Below are 19,291 nucleotides of genomic sequence, written 5' to 3' on the forward strand. Positions count from 1 at the left end.
GAGAATCTAGACCACCTCCGTGGGGTGAGCCAATGGTTAATTTAAGGTAATTAATCGACCTGGAATCTGGTAAATACTATAAAGTAACAGTTTCCAGTCTTAAAAATGCAGAAGTCATATTTTCCCAGTTCTAAACTGCAAATCTTTATTAAGATCTGCTCAGCTTTGTAACAGGATTCTCATAATTTTAAAGTTTTTAAAATTAAAAACAAATACATATTTATTGTAGAATATACATTAACTGAAAATTTCTTTCTTCTTTCCTAAATTTCCTTCTCATTCCTTTGTCTACTTTCTTTGGATTTGATTATTATTTAAATGTAAAATAGAGTCCTCCTGATAGCCACAAAAAGAGGTGATTATCCAAATATAACAAATATATCCAAATATAACAAAGGTCTTTCTTGGTTCCCCATCTAGAAGGTGGGGAGGAAGTACATGAGAGCAATCATGATAGAGCAGTGTTTCCCAAATTGTGTTTTCTGGAAAAATAATTCTACAAGATGTAAATGGATATTGTGGGGGGAGGGGGAGAGAAGGCTCAAATGACTTGGAAAATGCTGTTAAATTTACAAAATAATGGTTTCTAAATTGCAGTTGAACTATAGGATTTTCTGTAGCCTTTGGTATTAACAGGGATTAAGACTTTTCTAGCAAAAGGGAGAGGAAGACAGATAACAGATAACAACTAAACACTTGGGACCCTGTGCCCTTTGGGCAACTCTGGTGTGGATGGACAAATACAGGACAGGGTAGCTGGAAGCCTGTCCTTCTCTTAATTAGCCTCTGATGTGCTTTCTGAAGATGGGCCCATTCCAGCCATCCAACCATTGGTAAAATAAACAAGGATTATGTTTGGAGTGGGGTTTGAAGGATGCATAAGGAGGATCAGAGAGGGTCCAGGTGGAGACAATTGAATGGGCACAGTACAAGGCACTTCCTACCCAAAGTGTTAGGAAACCAAATAACTATGCTCATGTTTTTGTAACAACTCTGCCCTGTGAGTAGAAAAGGCAGCCGGCACGTTTACTTCCGAGAGATGGACTTTCACCAAGATCTTTTCATTTCTGTTTCAACACTGAGAAACCTACCTGTCTTTTCCTAAGTGTTCCTGCCCACAGAGGTAGACCCACATCATAAAAAAGTCATATTTGAAATAAGAAACCTCCCGACTTCCATCACTTTGACAGTCAGACTTCGGGCTTACGGAGAAATTACAGATGAATGTCTTTAAAATCCTGTGAAGGACTTTTATGATCCGTTACTTGAATGGCAGGTCTAGAATTTTCATACATGGCTTATTTTTACTAATTATATAAAACATCTATGCATACGTATTAGAAAAGTATTTGCTTTATTAAGAAGAAGAAAAAAAAAAAAACAACCCAGCATGTACCAGAGCCTGATTTGGATTGCTAACTGTAAAATAAGTCGCTCACTCAAAAACAAATCTCGAATTTGCAGCTGATGAACATTTCAGTTCACTGCGGTTTCATGTCTTTGGAATTGCAGAAATGAGAACGGTAGGTGCTGCGCTATCAAGGAGCTCACAGTTTGTGGGGAGACAGACTAGAACTCAGCTGAGGATGGCAGCATGGTGCTCCCAAAGCGACGCTAGATTCTGCGACAAAAATCCTACAGATCCCAAAGGGAACAGTGACAATCTTGCTTTGAAAGATGCAGACAGCTTCACAGATGTGGTAATTGAGCCAACTCATAGCTGAATAGGATTTTGTCCTTAAAAGGCAGGATGTAAATGCAATAGTACTCCGAGAAGCCTTCCATAACTGAGTCAATTTCTTCTACTGTTCCTCTCATAAATGGTATTGTGATCCAGTGTTGCATGTACTACTGCTGATGTTTCCGCTTCTTTGTACCGTTTTTGTGTTCACATTTGTCTAGTTAATCTAGTTACTGTTAGATTACATGCCTGTGAGAGCAGGGACCATGCCTTTCTTTTCTGGTTGAATGAATGAATAACATGGACAAAGACAAAGGAGCAGGAGATAAGGGCGTTTTGGGAAAACGCAGAGTAGTTCCTCCAGCATGGCTACAGGAGGATTCAGAGAGGGACAGGAGACTGGAAAAACCCTGAGCAAAAATTTATTACCTCTTCGTGACCAATTTCAAACTAACAAAACCAGATGAAAGTGAATTAGCCAACCAGCTTTTCTAAATAGCCAGTTTGATGCTTTTCCCGCCCACACCTGATCAATCGATCCTTTCATGTGTCCCAGTGGTTAAAAGTCATTGTTTACCCCAAAGCCAGGTGGTCAGGTCTCAGAGACTTCCTTCTTCTTTTAAACTCCTTTCGTTCAAAGGCCTCTCTTTCTGCCTACTCATTCAGAGCCATGAGGAGCTTTGGGATCACACATCCTTTTCAAGCTCCAAAGTGAAGTTTGAGGTTCTGTCTCATAGAATCCTGAAATGTCAGAGCTAGAAGGGACATCAGTTGGAGAAACTGAGGCTCAGGTTGAGGAAGTGACTTGTTGGGGACTACATAGCCAGGCGGGGAGCAAGGTTGGGGCTGCAGCCCAGATGTGTGTGACTGTGCTCCATCTCGTCATCCTCTACTTTTCTGAAGCCACTCATCTTTCATTCAGCAAACTTCTGCGCTTCCAGGCTTCCTGCCCCAGAAGAGTTTCCTGTTTTACCTCCAAAGCCATCAGCAGCCCTTAGGCCTCTGCCAAACATCTGGCACTTGACAGGGATGTTCCCTGCTTCCCCCTCTCTGCAGGGTGCTGAAGGGGTGGGTCATGAATTATGCCTCGATTCCATCCAGCCAAGCAGAGTGTAAATAAACAGAAGCATGGAAAGCATGTGTGTAGATGGATAGTGAGTGCGATGGATCCCTCTATGTGCGGGAAAGCCCTGGCAGCCCATCTCCGGGGCTGTCTCAGGCTTTACCTCTCCCCTCGGGGGCTCCTTGAGACCCGGCCACTCTCCCCGGCCACTCTCCGTGCCCTCCATTTCTACCCCTGAACACTTTCTCCTGTGATACGGAAGTGTGTATACTTCCCCCAAAGTGCCATGTTCCTTCCTATGCTACTTTTTCATTCTTTCTATGTCCCTTTTTGGAAAATCTCCCTCCTGATGAGTGGGCCTTTAAGAAAGCTCAGTTTACGAGAAACTTCTGTGAAGCATCCTTGATTTCTCCAAAGTTCAGGGCTGCTTCATCTGTTCGCATTCTGCAGTTTCAACCACTTAATGCTTCCATCATAGTGTTGTGTTAGTAAGAGGGAATTATCGGAGTATACTTGTCCATCTCCCCCACCGAGAATAGCTAACATTAATACCTCCAGTATATTAGGCATGGACAGTGTGCTAGAAAATGTGTTTAGAATTTTACTTATGTTACTGTAGTTAATCTTTGGAATAACCTTGTGAATATGGTGCCCTAATTTAGGTTTCACTCAAAGCAAAGCCTCATACAAGGACTTGGGTTCCAGCACAGGAGATTCCAAGAAGAGGGAATGAGGGCACAGAGTGAGGTAGACAGGGAAAGAGGAAAAGCTAAAATAAGTTTGTGTTTTTGAGGTCACTGTGGTAGGCAAGGGGGATTCACTTCTGTCTCCTAGAAAAGTGAGCAGCTAGAGAATTTGCCCACCATGCCATGCTGATTAGGTGCTGTCCTGGGATCTGGGGGTCATTGGTGCTCCCACATTTCTGGGCTGAGTTTACCTACACAGGTCAAGTAGATTATGGCATTATTAGAGGAAGCCCTGGGGCGGAATGCTGAATGATGGGAGATGCTTGCTTGGGGTGGAAAGCTGGCAGTGCAAGGTGGACTCTGAGCTTGCATGGAAATACTCATCACAGGTGCAGCTGAGATTAGGGATGAGTCAATGGGGTGTGATTAAGGTCCCAGAGACATCTGCTTTAGCAGATATCTCAATTTTACAGGTGAGGGAACTGACCTCTGTCTTTAAAGCTCTCCACTAGCATGCTAGACTCTGAGTTTCCTGAAGGTGTGGCTCATGCCTCTTTAGTCTCTGCAGCTTCAAGGCCTAGCAAGGACTTAATGGGGGCTTAGAAGGTGATACCTGAATAAGTAGGAGGCATTGGCAGAGTGGTAATTTGGGGATTTGCAGGGTTGATTCTTATTTCAAACATTCATCCAACTTACGGTATGCAACTCAGAGAGTTCTTATAGCCAAGAAGGGAAGGCAGACAGTAAACAAGTATTAAAAAAAAAAAAAAAATCTCTGTGTTATGTAGAACTCTGTGTTATGGAAACAGAAGGAAGCTCACCTAGCTTATTGGTCAGGAAGGCCTTTTGGAGGAAATGAGGTTTACCCTAGTACTCAAAGAATAAGTAAATTCTGGGGGAGGTGAGTGGGTGGAGGGCAAGCATGTTGAGAATGGCTGGAAACACTGAGTAGCTGAGGAACTAAGAGCACACAATATGGCTATTGGGTGGTGGGACTGTAGGGATGGCTGGTTGTAATAACTAAGGTTGGAGAAGTTGTAGGGCCAGATTATTGAGGACAGTCTTGTAAGCCAAGATAGGAAAGGACATTTTGATTATGGTAAAAACAAAAACCAAACCAAAACAAAAGGGATTAAAGGAAAGCAAGATGGGAAATGGGAAGGCCCAGGCAGGGGGCTGTTGGGTGATGTCCAGTGGAAACATGATGGTAGCATAGCTTAGTGTCATAAGATGGTGGGAATGAGAAGTGGGTGGATTCTGGAGACATGCCTGAAGTTGAGTGGTTAGGACGTGTTGACTGACTGCTGGGAAGTGAAGAGATGGTGACATCAAAGATCAGTTCCAGGATTCTGAGTTGAACAGCCAGAGGGTGGTAGTTGGTAGTGTTATTTCTTGAGACAGGGAGCACAGGTGGGCAAGGTTGGGGACTAGAAGGTGATGGGATCTATCTTAATCATGCTGAACTTGAGAAGCCTGTGGAATATTTTGGTGAACTGATGACAAGGACACAGGCCTGAGGATCAAGGGTCAAGACTTGAAGTAAGTCCAATGTGGCCCATAGAGAGCAAAATTTTAGGCGACTCTCACTCTCAAGGCCCTGGCAATGTAGGGTCAACAATTGAGAATGAGTGTCTCCTTAAATTTTGCTCCTTAGGCTCCTTGCCTGCCTCCTTCTAATGCTGGCCCTGTCTGAGCCACAGGAGAGGGCTCAGGCTAGAGTTACAAGTTTGGATAATATCAGCATATAGGTGATGGAGTGGACAGTTACCATTGTTTTAACTTCCCAGTATTGATTTCTACTTCCTAACAGCACTTAATTTCATTTGGGGGAATTTGTTTCCTCCATTGTGTATCTTGATTGGACACTGTGGGAAATAGGTACTTGCCTCCCACAATAGAAACCTGAGAGGGCCCTGGAATCATACCTGTGACGTTTAGAGGCCATTGTATTCTGCATGAATCCTGATCTAATGACTCTAGATAAACAGTTAAGCAAGATGTTCAAAGAAGAAAACTGATTGACCCAGCTCATACAAGTTTGCTAGCTTATCTTTCTGTCTTTGGTATCCTTCTTGCCCTTTTCAGTGCTAATAGGAGAAAATACCACTCTTTTCTGGAGTGTGTTGTGTGAGAATTTAAAGTCTGTATTTGTTGAAGCAATTTATGTTAGCATCAGGGGAGACCCTGAAGCTGTTTTAGGGCTGGGGTTAGGGTGGGGTGAGGGCATAGATACCAGTTATGGGAGGGGACATGTGGAGTCTAAGACACCATTGGAAGCAGATCAGAGACCAAGAAAGGAACCAGATCCTTGGCAACATGGTTGGAAACTGCTGGATCAAGCCTCACCTGAAGCAAATTGTGTTAGTAAGTAAGAGGGTATGTGTGCTACTACAACAAAGACTCTCCAGAACAAGGACTTAGATAAGATAGAACTTTGTTTCTGTCTCATCTCACAGTCAGGAGGTAAGTGGTCCAGGGCTGCCAGAGTACCTAGCTCTGCCATTCTCAGTATGCACCTTCTATCTCTAGGTCTCCTAGTCATGCTCCTCATGACCCATTCCTCAGCCAACCAGAGTGAGAAAGAAGATGGAGAGCACTTAGTTTTTCCTTTAAAGAGGAGACCTGAGAATGGTACTTCCTTCATTTACATTTTACCACTTGCTCACAGATGCAAGACAGGCTAGGAAATGTGGTCTCTGATGTGTGTGTGGAAGAGATAGCCACAGCCTGGTGTCACTAGGAGACGAGCTCTATGACAAAAGGGAAGAATGGAAGGAGAGGTATTAGGAGTATTGATCAGGTTTGCCAAAGCAATGGTTTCTTTGCCCTTCCCTCAGGCAACTGGAGTGGAGTTACCGCTCTTTGAAATACAAATTTGCCTCAGTGAAACAGGATTTGCCTCTGAGCCTTTGTTCTCCCCATCCTACTGCCTCTTATTGACCTTGAAGGAGAATTCCAATGCTGTGCTTATTTGAAGGCATTGAATTTAATTTGTTAAGGGAGGCAGCAGGAGGGAAATAACCCAGGATTCTACTAGTGCCAGCAACTGTTGGTTGTTAATTTATGTATTTTGTATTGTTGAATTCTTTCTTTTCTTTCTCTCCAGGTTGTGGGCGAGGAAGTGGGGTTGAGAGCCGTTTCCAGGACAGCACATAGATATGAGATATAGATCCCATCCAATCCCAGTCCATCCAGTTGGAGAGCCCTTCTCCACATGCCTGGGGATTGAGGTACTTGATGGTGTAAGAATTAATGGAGCCGTGGGGGGATCAGGGATGAATGGCAGTGAGAAGGGGTATTGGGTGCGAGGGCAGGGAACAAGAAGGCCACCTGTGGGGTGTGTGTATGTGTGTGTGTATGGTGTGTGCTGTTGCATTGTGTGTGTGTGTTGTGTGTATGGCGTGTGTGTGTTGTGTGTGTTTTTGTGTTGTATGGTATGTGTATGGTGTGTGTTTGTGTGTGATGTGTGTTGTGTGTATGTGATGTGTGTGTTGTGTGTGTTATGTATGTTCCCACGGCTTGCTCATCCACAGAGATGGGGAGGCGGTCAGGAGGGAGTCAGGTACTGGAAAGTCTGGTGGGAAATCAGCTCCAACAGCCTTCCCTTCCTAAGAGCCCCACCTGGTCAACTGCACTCTTGCTCCTCTTTGACAAGGCGTTTGCTTGTTGACTTGGTGTTTATTTCACTGGATTCTGCAGACCCTGCGCCTTTCTTGCTCTGATGGGCTTGGGGAGTTTGGTTGAAAGAGGGCTGCCTCACCCAGGAGTCTAGAACTGAAGTCGCTTCGGGCCCTTCAGTGTTGTGAAGGCTGGCTGGGATCTTGCCCTGTTACAGAGGAAGCTGGAGCTGGAAGCCCTGGGTAGGGGTAGAAGGAGGGTGGGGAGGCAATTTGTTAGCAAGCTGGATTTCCTGGAAGGAAAGCCCACCCTCTACCCTCAGGCTGAATTCAGGCTACCCCAGGACATCTCATTCCTGAGAAGTCTCTGAAGAATTCTATTGTTTGCCCTTCAGGAACAAGGAAACTTGTTCCTTAGGGGGCACAATGAGGACAACTAGCAGCCAAGGACACAGGGAGGAAGCAAGGAGTCCTTGAGCTCTCTAGAACCTGCTGGCAAGTGTTCAGGGAATGGTGTTCAACACTTAACCTAGAGGAGCGGCCTGGGGCCTGGGACCAGTGGTGAGGTGGAGGGTCAGCCTCGAGATGATGCTTCCCAGTCCACACTCTGTGTAGCCTGAAGTTGCCCTGACACCATAACCCGGTATGCCCTCTTCTCAGCCAGGTGGGACTGCTCATTCTTCCTGGATAGACATCGTACACTTTCCTTATCCCAGGTTCACTTGGTTGTCCATAGTCCTTCCCTACCTATATACATGCTTATCCTTCAGGCCTAATCAATCTCACCTCTTTTGGGAAGTCTTCCTTGATTGCCTCAGGCAGTGGCTTATGCCTGGCTTCTGCAAGCTTGCATTATTTTCACCTGCATATCTGCACACCTGACAAATTGTCTTACATATATTTGTAAAGGAATAGTCCTGATTTACTTAAATGTTGTTGTTATTGAAAAGGGTTCTATAATAAATAATTAAATGATGTATATGTTCAAGGATAAAATTCAAGACATCTTTTGTTGAACCCTGCATTTTAGTTTTTTGGTTGGGGTGTGTGGTTACTGCCTAACCAAACCTGCATTTGGGTGACAGGTAACACACTGGAAGTGACATGTCACTTGGCTTTGATTGTATGCTCTTCAGCAAGTTTTCTGTCCTTCTGAGTCTCCCTAAAATAAGGCTGTGGCAAGTGCTGATGCTCAGGCTTGTTCTCACTGAAAGATGCTGTGGGTCTAGGACATATGTAAAATGTGACCTCCTAGAAACATTTGTATTTTAAAGGGGTCACTTTGCTAGAGGCAAGAAGCCTTAGTGGTGGGAAAGCTTTCACTGGAGGATTACAAATAGCAGAGTTCCAAAGGCAAAGATTTGCAGAACTTTCTATGGATCCATGAGGTAAAGAAACTTTACTCAGCTTCCTTGGAGTATTGTCATTCAACTTGGTGTGAGTATACCTGCCCTTTATTAAAACACAGCCTAGGAAAACATATAGAGGGAACTTAAATGTTTATCACTAAGTGAAAGAAGCCTGTCTGAAAGGCTCCAGGCCCTATGACGACTATACGACATTCTGGAAAAGGTAAAAATGTGGAGACAGTAAAAAGATTAGTGGTTGCCAGAGGATAGGAAATCGGCGGAGGAACAAATAGGCGCACAGAGGATTTTTAGGCAGTGACACTATTCTGTAGGATAGAGTAATGGCTGATACATGAGGTACATTTATCAAAACCATTAGAAGGTATAATACAGAGTGTGAACTCTATTGTAGACTGTGGGCTTCAGTTAGTAGTATGCCATTGTTGTACCAAATATACCGGACGAATGCAAGATGCTAACAGTAGGGGAAATTGTATGTGGAGGGGAGGGCAAAGTGGGAACTCTGTACTTTCTGCTCAATTTTTTAATAAACCTATAACTGCTTAGAAAAGTCGGTTAATAAAAAATTAATCACATAGCTCCTTAATCATAGCTAACATTTATGTAGCACTTACCACATACTACATAGTGTTCTGTGCACTTTGCACATGTTAACTCTTCATGGAAGTTCTCACATCAAGCTTGTGAATGGTATCATTATTCTTATTTTCTGGGTGAGGAAACTAAGGCACAGCAAGGTTAGGGGAACTTGCCTAGGGTCACATAGCTGGTAACTGGCAGGGCCCACTTTCACCCCAGACAGTCTGGCTCTAGAGTTCATACCACGTTGTACTACATGCTTCTGTTCCATATCATATACTGGATGTGTGCTGTATCTGCTCAGGTATCCTTCCTCCGGGAAGCCTTCCAAACTTGCCATAGGCTGGGGCAGGTGACTCTCTTCTGTGCTCTCATTACTCTCGGGCCTTCACTCGGCAGACACACCATCTCTAGCATATGTGTGCTGAGTGTCTTATTAAATAATTGCCAGAAAAGGGTTTGACCTGTGTCTTTTCGAATCTTGGAGAAACTGTGGACTCTCACTAAACTGTCCACAAAAAGGCAACCAGGGGGGTGATCTTGTCCTCCTGGTCACTACCATTTCCTTTTCTGATGTCCTGAGGTTTCCTTCTTGATTACCTCATCTCCATCATGGCTTGGTGTCAGTGTCAAGGTCACTACTGAAGTTTGCTCTGCTGACTTTTTTCTCATTGTTGAGAATAACAACAGTGTTGTTCAAATTCCTGTCCTTCAACTCTGCTCTTGCTCTGAAATCCCCTGCCATCAGCATCACTGTATCACTCTGTACAGACCACCTTCATCTCCTCAGTTCATCGTCATTCTTTGTTCACAGGATTCAGATCCAGGAGACAGAGATGGGTGTGGCCTCAGTGCCCCCCCACCGACCCCCAACCACTGGACCCCTGGAAAGTTTTGCCACCTTCCACCGGGACTCTGAGGTGGTTTAGAACTGGGGTCTCACCGAGGACTCTTGGTTGCCATACTTGAAGCTGAGGAAGGTCTGAAAATTGTGTGCACCCTGGCAAGCTGGACGAGGGTGGTAGGGGTAACACTTCCCTCCGTCAGCCAGCCCGCATCAGTCAAGGCTGACCTTTTTCATACCTCATTCCCTGCAGCCCAGTTACAGTGCTCCCCTTTCGGGTCCCTTATTTCCCACTTCCTCTTCCCTAGGCTAACTTAGCCTTCTGCTCAGTCCTGGCTGAAATGCCAGTTTCTCCAAAGATGCTTTTCAAATTGCCCTCACAGGTTGGACTGCCTGTTGTATGTACTCACAGGGTCCGGGAGATTCCCCTAGCTTAATGTTGTAATAAAAGTCGTGGTTTGACTTACTAGTTAGTTAATAAACTGCGTACGGGGAGAGAGCGGTTCTGTCTTGTTTGACGTTTTATCCCTCACCCCACTTAGGGGATGTGCTCATGAAGTGCTTGTCACATAAATGAGGGACCCCTAAAGCACCAGTGTAAAGAGTGCAAAGAGATGGCCCTGGATCCAAGGTCACCATCGGAAGGGCAGCTGAAAGGGTCCATGCATTAGTTACATTCAGTACCACATTGGGTGTGCTTAATAAATGAAAAACATTGATTTCACTGTACTCAGAGGTTGGTCCCTCCCACCCCAAATTAAGTAAGCCTTCAATACAGTGAAGCATCCTCCTCCCAAGAATCAGAATGGCCTGTGCTAATATATTTTGGGGGGATCTTTGGATCATAGATTTAAAAAAATGAGACTCTCCCCCTTCCAAACCACTTCCTTGAGGATGCACAGAATCACAGTGAATGGCCAATTGAGCTGCCAGCAGGCCCCTTAGAAAGCGGGTTGTCAGAGACTCATATTACGTAGGATTAATATTAGGCATCTCTGTCTCAGCCCCGTGAAAGGCCTCAAGTGTCCTTGGAATTTCAGCGACCTTTCCCCATCAATGACGACATTGTTCTCTTGGCCTGATGGCTTAATTCATAGGAAATGCAACACACTCCTCTTCATCACTGCCCGCCACATCTGGGATGGGGGTCCTGGGTCCTGGGAGCACTGAGCTCCAGGCACTGAAAACGTTGCATTTCCCTTGCACGACACCTCCCAGGCTTCAGGGGCTCCTGATAGTTGTTTTCTGAATCTCTCCGCAGTCTTCTCCATGGTCTTAGCTGGGAATTAGGAGGTGGTGGCTTGGGTTCTAGGAGCCTAGCAGGTCTTAAACCTGTCATCAGCTGAGCTCCTCGGATCCAACAGGGTGAAGCTGCTGATCAGAAAAACCACCTAGAACTTCGGCAGCGGTGCAGGATCTAAGCCCAGACAGACCACTTTCATTTCGGAAAGGCCCAGTGGAACTAATGCATTGTTGACATAATTGTTCCTAAATCCTCCGCACAGCCTTACGAGGTTATTTTATTGCTTCTGTTTTACAGAAGAGGGGGCTGTGGCTCAGAGGCACAACGATTAAAGGCACTGCTGGAATTCAAGTTCAACTGAAAGGCCTGTCTGATTCCAAACATCAAGTGGGTGGTGGAGGCATCTGTTGAATACCTAGCGGTGTTACCCACCCCATTAGGGGTTTTACATTCTTTCTCTTCCACATACCTCCTTGCAGCCTCACAAGGTAGAAGCTGAAAGGAGGATGGAGCTTACTACTTCTTTCCCAGTGCAATTCCGTATCCTTAGGCAAATTTCCCCAGCAGTTTGGCAGCTCAAACAGCGAGGGTGAGTGACTGTGTGGAGTAGATGAAGGGTGTCTAGGCTGGTGAAAGAAAGGTCTAGGTTGGCCAGGAAGAGGCTGGGGCTAGTCTGTGAAAGCAGAGATGGTGCTTCATACAAGGTGAATCTCTCATGCCAGGATCATGGTTGGCGTTCAGAGGGTGTCTACTGAGTAGGTGTGTGAACGCTAGCAGGGGATTGGGGGATGGGCAAGTCAACTTCCTGGAGGGCCCAGTGGGGCCATCCAGCAGGAGTCGCATGAGTGACCTGTTGGAGTTGGGGTTTTGAGAGGGGGTAGTGTACCTGAAGAGTCTCAGAGGCAGAGCCATGAGAGTGATGACAAGGGCCACTGTGGGCCATTATTGGGCAGCTCCACAAGCATGCAGCAATGGCCCCTGGCATTGAGGAACAAGAGTCCAATGAGGTCAGAGTGTGAGCCAACTCTTCCTCATCTCCTGGGTATTTCACACTATGCTGGGCAGTTGCGGTATGCAGGGATCAGATGCACGCAAGTCTTCCATGACTTAGAAGGGTTGAGTGTCAGGCTTCTCAAAAGCTCTACTTCCAAGGGGAAGAAAATGCTGTAAACTTCTCTGGCCCCAGGTCCACTTTGCCCTTGAGCCATGAGTATTACCTGCAGTGTGTCAGGAAGCTCAGAGGCAGGCCTTGGTGCTTCCCACTGTGGTTTTCTACAGATTTGGTCAGTAAAGACACAGCCGATCTGTGAATATGTTTTCTTTTTCATTCAGGCACTGCCTTTACCCACTTGGCCCTGGCTTCCTGCAGCAGAGGTCTGGGCTGTAATAGAGCCAGTCTTATTTTATTTTTTATTAAGTTCATGAACTTTGGAGGAAGGAACTTGGAAAAAAAAGGTCTCATTACCTCAGGAATGAAGGCTCATGCTTTTTTTTAATGCCAGGCATTGGCGTGGCCTTGCTTGTTATAGCCACAAATAATCCAGGGTGGAAAATTGTAGCAGAGTGGCAAAGAGCAAACACGATAGCTTTTTGGTATGAAGCAGGTGGGATGGGGGAGTAGAAGTCAGTGAAGGGTCAACCTAAAATTGCAAGATCCTGGGTCAAGTCTTGCAGATTTTAACTATGGCTAACCATTTGCATAGATTGACTCTCTGAGGACAGGCTATACCATTGATCTTTCCAGAAGCTAGGATAATGGGAAGAGCATGAACTTAGGTGGATTTGGTTTTAAATTCCAAGTTGGCTACTTACTATAAACTGTAGGACCTTTTGCATGTCTCCAAACTTCTTGAATTTTTGTTTCCAAAATCTGTACAGTGTAGAAAATATCCACCATGCAGGATTATGGAGGGGATTAGTGGGACAGTGTAGGAAAAGTGTCAGTTACTGGGTCTGTAAAGAGAAATGTGGTACAGGGTTGCTGACCCTACAAGTCATATACTGTAATGAAATATATCTTGGAGTTATCCAGGGTGGAGGTCCATATGATTTAATTGTTAACTGACCAGAATGCTGCCTTCCATGGTGGAGTCTGCCTTCTCGGGAAAGGTTGGTGGGAGGGCCCTGAACTTTAGCACCCAGGCTAGCCCAGTTTTGGCCAAACTTCTCTGATAATGAGAATCCCCTGGGGGGTCCTTGTTAAATATTGCTAGTTCCTGGTTTCTTCTCAGACCCACTGATTAAAAGTCTCCAAAGGCCTGGGAAGCTATGTTTTTAATAAGAGCCCCAGACAATTCTTATCAGAGAATTTTGGGAAACACCATTAATCCTAGCTATACCACTGATTGATTGGTGATAACCAGCTGGATTTTTAACCTTTAAGGGTAACATAAAGATTTACTGCAAAGATGATGTCTAAGATTCAGACTTATTTTTCCAAAATAAGGCATCCTTCGATTGACTAATATTTGGAGACAGAGTGTATCATTGTGCTTTTAGGAGAAAGATGCTCTTTCCTTCCTCCCCAGCTTTAGCTGCTGCTTTCCTCTCTGCTTGAAATTCTCTCCTCACTTGGTCCACCTGGCGAACTTTGCTCCTTCTTCAAAAGTCAGTTTGACAGTCACTTCCTCTGAAAACCTTCCATGACTCTCCCAGCCAAATTGGCTGCTTCTTTCTCCATGTTTTTTGTGCTTTTGTCATACGTCTGTTGTAAGGTAAATCATATCATGTTATACGTTTACTTTCATGTTTCTTCTCACGCTAGTTTATGTGTATAAGGGTCAAGAGAGTGGTTTCTAGAATCAAAGTACCTACATTTAAATCTCTCAGGGAGGGGGGCAGGGTCAGAGCAGAGAAAACAAAAGAGATTGCATTGATTCTGGTGTTGGGAGATGAACTGGAATTTTCTAGATGGATGAAGAAGATTTTCGGGTGGGTTACAGATGCAAAAGTGTGCAGACCATTAAAAAAAAAGGCTTTTTCTATCTTGAACACTTTTTTAGTGAGCAACTCACTTTTTTGCAATGATATCTTTTGAGGTTTTGAAAATCTTTCCAGTAAGCCACATTTGGTGTCTTTTCATTAGGCTTTATTTACAAGGGTCAGGAAAGGTATTGTGATTCTGAAAAATAGTATTTTAAATTGTTAAACTGAAAGGACTCTGGATTAGTCCTCAGATGCCCCCTATGAGTGTTTTGCAAAGTATGGTATAGTCCTGTGTGGGAGAGGCTTTGGCTTCCGGCATACCTGGGGCAAATCCTGCCTCTCCCACTGATCACCGCAAGGCTTTGAGCAAGTCACTTAGCTTCTTTGAGCTTCAGTTTCCTGTGTGTAAAATAGAAAATTAACACCCTTTTCCTTTTCTTTTACTCTCCCAAAGTTGAAAGGAGCAATTTAAAAAATAGACAATAGAATAAAGACTTTAAAATAATCTTGATAGACCAGAGCACTGGGCTAATACTATTAAAGTAATAGTTTACAAAGATAAATGTCAAATCCAGAATTTAAGTTTATATATAGAATGGAAATGGCTTGAGGAGAGTTAGTTTGGCAGCAGTCCATGTCAGAAGCACCAGAAAAAATTGTCAGAGATCAAGTTCAGTTAGCTCCTACAGGGTAGTGGGACACTAAAAAAGTGCTTTTTACTTTGGCATCCTAATTAGGTTGGCAGAAATTTTTTAGCTATATAATATTAAGTGTTATCAGGGAGAACGGAGTCAGAAACCCTCATGTACTGCTAGTGGGAGTGTAGACTTTTGTAGTCATTCTGAAGAACAATCTGGCACTACTTGAGCAAATTAAATGCATATATATCCATGACTCATGAGTCCCATTCTCGGTTTGTGGCAAATTCTAGAGGGACGTTACAAAAAAATGAATGCCTATGGGAAGGGATAATAGGATAATGAGGGGACCACACAATGTGTCACAAAAGCAATGACTGAAGACCATGGGAATATTCAGCCTGGAGAAGAAAGGGGGTAGGGGGACCAACCATCCTGGTTTGTCTGGAACTTTCCCAATGTTAGGACTGAAAGTCCTGTATCCTAGGGACCCCCTGAATCCTGGTAAACCAGGGCAGTTGGTCACCCTAGGGAGACATGAGTGCTATCTTTGACTATCTCAAGAGCTTTCCCAGGGAAAGATAGGAAGTAAACTGACTCTATCCACCTTCAGAGGGTGATTTTAGACCACTGGAAAGAATAAAACTAGAGGAAGGAGAATTTAGGCTCAATACCTGGAGGAGTATGAACCAATGAGCAGCCTATTTTTAAAAATTTATTTAAATTCAATTTATATAGTATATAGTGTAATATTTGTTTCAGAGGTAGAATTTAGTGATTCATCAGTTGTATGTAACACCCAGTGCTCAGGGGCACCTGGGTGGCTCAGATGGTTAAGCATCTGCTTTTGGCTCAGGTCATGATCTCAGGGTCCTAGGATCAAGCCCTGCTTCAGGTTCTCTGTTCATCAGGGAGTCTGCTTCTCCCTCTCCTTCCCTCCTTATCCGAGCTTGGGCATGCTCTCTCTGTCAAATAAATAAATAAAATATTAAAAAAAATTCTGGTGCTCATTACATCAAGTGCCCTCCTTAATGCCCACCACCCAGTTACCCCTCCCCCCATCCACCTCCCCTCCAGCAACCCTCAGTTTGTTCCTAGAGTTAAGAGTCTCTTGTGATTTGCCTCCCTTTCTGTTTTTGTCTTATTTTATTTTTCCTTTTGTTTCCCTGTGTTCTCCTATTTTGTTTCTTAAGTTCCACATGAGCGAAGTCGTATGGTATTTGTCTTTCTCTGACTTCTTTTGCTTAAAATAATACCCTCTAGTTCCATCCACATCATTACAAATGGCAAGATTTCGTTCTTTTTGGTGGCTGAGTAGAGTAACCTATGTTTGAGGATGCTGATGACTGCTCCCATCTCATGAGTTCCTGCTGGGTACATAATCTCATTAGGTCAGCCAGAAATGCAGTGAACTTAGGAATCAAAATAACTTTCCCAAGGTCAGACAAGTAGGAGTTTGAACATAGGGCTGTCTGACTCCAAAAAACCTAAGCTCTATACCTTTTAAAAAATCTTGATCATTCTTTCTACTCCAAGATGGTGAAATTAAGTGCTAGATTGTGTTTTACAGGTTAACAGTGCTTAGAAGTTCAGACGTGAGGAATTTCAGTGAAAGCTGGTCTAGGCAGGGAACTAATCACGCCTTGATTTCAAAACACTTGATTCTCCTAAGAAGTCAAGCAGCAGCAACATCATCCTAAGAGGCTGGAACTCTCAATGACACTCGATAAGGGAAGAGCTCTGAAGAGATTTACGATGTGCTAACTACAGTGGGCCAGCATAGACCCTCCCACTGTTGAGCCTTAAAAAGCAAGTGCAATTTCCCTTTCTAGATGCAGGACGAATAATCAAAATCAGTACAACTGGGCTTGTAACAATAAGAATACCTGTCATTTGGGGGGTATATCTACTATATGCTAAGCATAGCGCAAAGTGCTTTGTGAATATTCAGAGCCTATCATGAGAATATGGTAGTCACTCAATAAATATTTTCTCCTATACAACCATACCTGGAGACCCTACACAACTCTTTATGGCAGGTCCTATTATTATGCCCTTTAGAGAGATGAGGCCTCTGAGCCTCAAAAAAGAAATTGTATTGCTATGGTCATACTCTGTTTTTATCTTCTACTGTGGTAAAGATAATAAGTTAGAGAGTGTGTGGGTATGCCTGCCTTTTAACAGACCTGTTATACCAGATCACATACATTATTTGGTTGTATAATAGGTTATGACCAGTTTTTGGCTATCATTACATTTCTCCTAGGTTTCAACTCATTGTTCTTGCCAGTGGAGATATTTTAAAGTTTTGCTCTTATTTTTTTCCCTTAATTACATTTATTTATTTTTGGATAGAGCTATTTCAGACTTGATTGTGTAGTCTACCATGGTTTCCCAAGTCTTTCCTGGTAACAATAAGGATTCCCTGGGGCCCTTATTAACAACAGTGATTTCTAGGTCAGCTTCTAGCCATTCTGCTTCAGAATCTGTGATGGTGTCCATCATATTGTAGTATAATTAGCTGTTTACTAGGCAGTGACCTTGTCACAGGAAAGTACAAAATAAGTGCTCAACAGTTGTCCGTTGAATGGATGAATGTATTTAATAAACTTATCTTACAAATCTTTACCAAGTAATTTGTACAGTTATTAAACAGGAAAGGCCAAGAAGTGAGGACAGCACTCTCCCGTTAGACAAATCTTGATACATTCATTACTGCATGATTTTGATCATGTACAGATTTGTCCAGATGGCATGATCTTCTTGCTAATGTTTTTCTCTTTTCACATGGACATGATACAAGACTGGTCAAGTGCTTGAATGGGAGAGGATTTGTCTGGATTTATGATTTGAAAAGCCATGTATATCCCAGTGATCACTTCTTCATTTTTCAAATGCTCCTAAATTTGGTAGTAATCAGTTACACATTAATCTGTCTGTGGTTTTTTAAATTCACCTCCAGCTGGTTTTTGAGAAACTAACACTCATATCCATTTCCTGTCTTGTGGCTTTTCTCTAATTCTCTAATATTTTAGAAAGTCCTGAAAATGTTTCTAATATTTCAACTCCGGCACATACTTCACTCAAATTGGGTTAGTTGAGTAACTCAGACCTGTGGGTTCTGTACTCATTCCTTAATTCATTCAGTTAGTTGTACAGCCTTTGTTGAGTATCTACAATGTGTCAGGTTGGTGCAAGATACCTGGGATACCACAGAGAGGGAGATGTGATTCTCAAAGTTGAGGCAGTGATAACAAAATATAATGGGTGATTATATTATAATGGAGGTAAGTTCAGACTTCTTAGACGAGAACCGGGAAGGGGCCTTCTATCTGAGCCTGGCATCAGAGGACCCTTCCCCGCACAGCTGATCCTGGAGCTTTGGCTCAGTGGATGAGTGGGACCTGGTCAGGCAGAGATGTGGAGAGCCAAAATGCAGAAACAGAGCATTTGCTGAGCATAGACACAGGAGGAACAATGGACACCAGGAACAGAGTTTGCAGGAATCCTGGACCTTTCTCCCAAGACACTGAGTAGAATCTCTTTGGCAGCATGATTGTTCACTGACCATCTCTCTGTCCTCTACTTGAACTCTAGTGGTGGGCAGTTCTAGGCTCATCAGGCAACAAACTACTCACCACTAACAGTATGTTGGCATGGGTAAAGGAGTTGTATGGAAACAATATTACTCCAACCAATGAGCTGGCAGATTGAAGCAGATTCCTATGGGGCTGATGGGAGAGAAAGAAATTTTATAATTGGGCCCTGAGGAAGCCCATATTGGTCTAAGTCTTATTATAAGCACATGCCTTGTATAATCACACTAGTTAGTGCCTAGATATCTCCTTATCCCTCTCACAAAGCTGTCTAGAAAGCTGGGATTTACATTTATCCGCGGCTACGCTGTCTGTAATCAAGAAGCTTTGCTTTCGACTCCTGCAGAAGTTTCCATTTAACTAAAGATAAAATTGAAATCAAATGCTGCATTTGAAGCCACTCTGGTTCCCTTGCATTTAGTAATCAGTCCTTCTCATTATTTAAACCTCAGAAATCAGAGCCTCTGAAACCGATGTGTGTAAGTGCACCCGTGTCATCCATTCGTTTATCGGCTTTACTTATTTCTGAACTCCCCTATCAAACTGTCCTACATGACTGCTCAATGAGTAGATGTCTCTCAAGGTGTGGGCTCCAAATAATGTGCACAGGAATCACTTGAAAATTTAGTAAAAGTGAAGATTCCCCAGATGTCCCCCTCCTTCATACCTGCCCCAGATTCCCTGCACCAGAAGTCCTAGAGTTAATGCCCAGGTATAATAAGCATTTTAAATACTATCTGGTGGAGTCTTAGGAATATTCACATATTATGTGACTCTCCTCTGAGAACTGTTTTTGTACCAGCGCTGGGATTCAGACTTGAATAAGACATAGTTCTTGCTCCCAAGCCGCAGTCTGGTGGGTGACAAATGAGCACACTCATTTAATTCAAACCAGTTTGTGCAGGCGCGGAGCACACGCAGAGCATCAGTGGTTAGCAAACATAATGCCTTGCTTGGCATGGTGGTGGGTGGTGGAACAGGGTAGTTTTTGCTATTAATAAAAAAGAAAAATCAAGGTTTGTAAATGATTTTTAACAAAATGTATATTA

The 19,291-nt window shown here is 43.7% G+C and overlaps 1 long non-coding RNA gene across 1 annotated transcript in view; it reads left to right on the forward strand.

Moving 5' to 3' along the window:
- Positions 1-19,291, forward strand: part of LOC125096715 (uncharacterized) — a 234,121-nt gene that overhangs the window by 161,432 nt on the left and 53,398 nt on the right. Inside the window, exon 2 of the long non-coding RNA XR_007126360.1 lies at positions 11,381-11,470. This is a non-coding gene — a long non-coding RNA (uncharacterized LOC125096715). The remainder of the gene's footprint in view (positions 1-11,380; positions 11,471-19,291) is intronic.

The sequence above is a fragment of the Lutra lutra genome, chromosome 4 (assembly GCF_902655055.1).
Source record: "Lutra lutra chromosome 4, mLutLut1.2, whole genome shotgun sequence".
In the NCBI taxonomy this organism is placed as follows: domain Eukaryota; kingdom Metazoa; phylum Chordata; class Mammalia; order Carnivora; family Mustelidae; genus Lutra; species Lutra lutra.